The sequence below is a fragment of the Triticum dicoccoides genome, chromosome 5A, assembly GCF_002162155.2.
Source record: "Triticum dicoccoides isolate Atlit2015 ecotype Zavitan chromosome 5A, WEW_v2.0, whole genome shotgun sequence".
Taxonomy (NCBI): Eukaryota; Viridiplantae; Streptophyta; class Magnoliopsida; order Poales; family Poaceae; genus Triticum; species Triticum dicoccoides.
The window spans coordinates 370,569,143-370,572,294 of NC_041388.1; positions in this window are offsets into that span (position 1 = coordinate 370,569,143).

Consider the following 3,152-nt stretch of genomic DNA (forward strand, 5'->3'; position numbering starts at 1 on the left):
CCCCTCTTGCTCTCTGCTAGCAAGGGTTAATTTACTTAGGTTTTAGTTATGTTAATTAGGTTATCTATTTAGTTATGAATTTAGATAGGTTTCAAAATTTGCTGAATTTATATGCAAATTTGAACTGGACATGTGATATGTGGATATGTCATGTTTTGGACATGTCATGTTTTGGTAAATGATCCGAGTTGCCTATGTTACGCCAGAATGTTGATTCATTTCCGTTCCGGTGAATTTCAGGCGCTCGATATGTCCATTTTTTTAGCAAAGGTCATGCCGAAATTGTCCTCGTGCCTTATCATCCAAAGTAAGTCAGTTTCGAACAACCCTTTCATACATTTCAATCATTCCTTCTCTCTCTATGGGGAATAATTTGAGGTGTCTTTTCCCCGCAGCAACGGGCGCGTCGTTCTTTATCCGTAAGTCTCCCACGCCGTGTATTTTGACCCTTCCAGAGACTATGAGAAAAAAGACTACACCCACATAATGAATATTCTAGATGATGCTCTCCAAGGCTTCAGCTTTAGAGGTGGCCATATGCAGATCAGGAAACAAAGGAACAAGAAGATGGGTTTCGCGCATAAAACTAACTTCTCCTGCATCCAAGTCCCAAAACCAAGCAAGAAGGATGGATTCTACATCCTCCATCTCAATATTCAGTTCAACACGGATCACCAAAAGCTTCGCATGAGAAGCAAAAATGATGATCATATCCACAAGTGGCTAGAATCTCATGGAGAAGCGGATTATAAACTTAGAGATGACTTCTTTCGCATCCAAAGCGACATTGCGACGATCATCATGAAAGAAGTCGTCGATGAGAAGGGGATGTTCCACCACGGCCCTATATCGCGAGCTGACTTCCGAACTCGCATAGGCATGCAATGTCTAGACCTCACGCCGTTCAAGAAGCTAGGGTCCATCCTCGATGATATGGAAGGATGGAACTTCTAGTGATTTATGATGCCGATGATGATGATATGTGTCGGTTGAACTTATATACTATTTGTAGCGATGCAACTTTGTGATGTCCACGATCCCTAGTTGCATCTAGTTGCTAACCCTTTCTTTTTCGGTGTTTTCTAGTATATTTTGTTGCATGTATATATGATTTTACATCCTCTTCATGAACATGCATCTCTAACAGGTACCTAGTTTCTTGATGGCAAGATGGAACTGCTATGTCGTGTACAAAGGGAAGGTTCCGGGGGTGTACAACGAGTGGCATGAGTGTCAGGCGCAAGTGAATGGGTTCTCGGACGCCAGCCATAAAGGCTTCAAAAGCAGACAAGAAGGAGAAGCTAGTTACTTGAGGTTCACGCTAGCGCGAGAGAGGACTCGTAACCGCCATCTCATGTACTGCATAGTTCCGCTCTCACTCATAGTGATAGCTCTTCTCGCGTATACCTTTGTTTAGATGGATGACGTTGTAGTTGCAAGTATTCGAGACTTTCATGTATCGCTATTTTCGAGATGATGACAAGATACCACTTTGTGTTGAATGATGATTATGACGAGACTATTTGTATGTATATGCTATGATTACATTTGTGGTCTCGCAAGCATTTGTATGTGTATCTTGATGACATTTGTATGTGCTAAAGATTCTTCTATAAAGCCTGTTCAAATACAAAACAAATATGCCGGAAAAAAACAAAAAACTACTAAAATTAGCAGTAGCGAGTGGAGAAAAGTTAGCAGTAGCGCTGTTGTAGCAGTAGCGCGCACAGGGCAAGCACGCTATAGCTATTAGCAGCAGCGAGGTTCCTTTAAGCGCGTTGCTGCAACACTTGTGTAGCAGTAGCGTGGGTGGACCAGCGCTACTGCTATACGTTAGCTGTAGCGCCTTATTAGTAGCGCCGGCCCCTGTGCTACTAAAAGGCCGAAAACCCGCGCTGCTGCTAGGCTTTTCCCTAGTAGTGAAGGTGGAGAGAGGGAGCAAGGAAAGGGGGGCGCCACCCCCTTCCTAGTCCAATTCGGACAAGAGAGGGAGGGGGCGCGCAGCTTGCCCTGGCTGCCTCTCTCTCTCCACTAAAGGCCATTAGGGCCCATATACTCCTCGGGGGGTTTCGGTAACCCCCCCTGGTACTCCGGTATATGCCCGAACTCACTCGGAACCTTTCCGATGTCCAAACATAGGCTTCCAATATATCGATCTTTATGTCTCGACAATTTCGAGACTCCTTGTCATGCCCGTGATCACACCCGAGACTCCGAACAACCTTCGGTTCATCAAAACACATAAACTCATAATACCGATCGTCACCGAACGTTAAGCGTGCGGACCCTACGGGTTAGAAAACTATGTAGACATGACCGAGACACATCTCCAGTTAATAACCAATAGCGGAACCTGGATGTTCATATTGGCTGCCACATATTCTACGAAGATCTTTATCGGTCAAACCGCAAAACGATATACGTTGTTCCCTTTGTCATCGGTATGTTACTTGCCCGAGATTCGATCGTCGGTATCTCAATACATAGTTCAATCTCGTTACCGGAAAGTCTCTTTACTCATTCCGTAATGCTACATCATATAACTAACTCATTAGCTACATTGCTTACAAGGCTTATAGTGATGTACATTACCGGGAGGGCCCAGAGATACCTCTCCGATAGACGGAGTGACAAATCCTAATCTCGATCTATGCCAACTCAACAAACACCATTGGAGACACCTGTAGAGCATCTTTATAATCACCCAGTTATGTTGTGACGTTTGATATCACACAAGGTGCTACTCCGGTATTCGGGAGTTGCATAATCTCATAGTCAGAGGAACATGTATAAGTCATGAAGAAAGCAGTAGCAATAAAACTGAACGATCATTATGCTAAGCTAATGGATGGGTCTTGTCCATCACATCATTCTCTAATGATGTGATCCCGTTCATCAAATGACAACACATGTCCATGGCTAGGAAACTTAACCATCTTTTATTAACGAGCTAGTCAAGTAGAGGCATACTAGGGACACTCTGTTTGTCTATGTATTCACACATGTACTAAGTTTCTGGTTAATACAATTCTAGCATGAATAATAAACATTTATCATGATATAAGGAAATGTAAAGACAATTTTATTATTTCCTCTTGCACTAGAGTCAATAATCTAGTTCATATCATCATGTGATTTAACACCAATAGTTC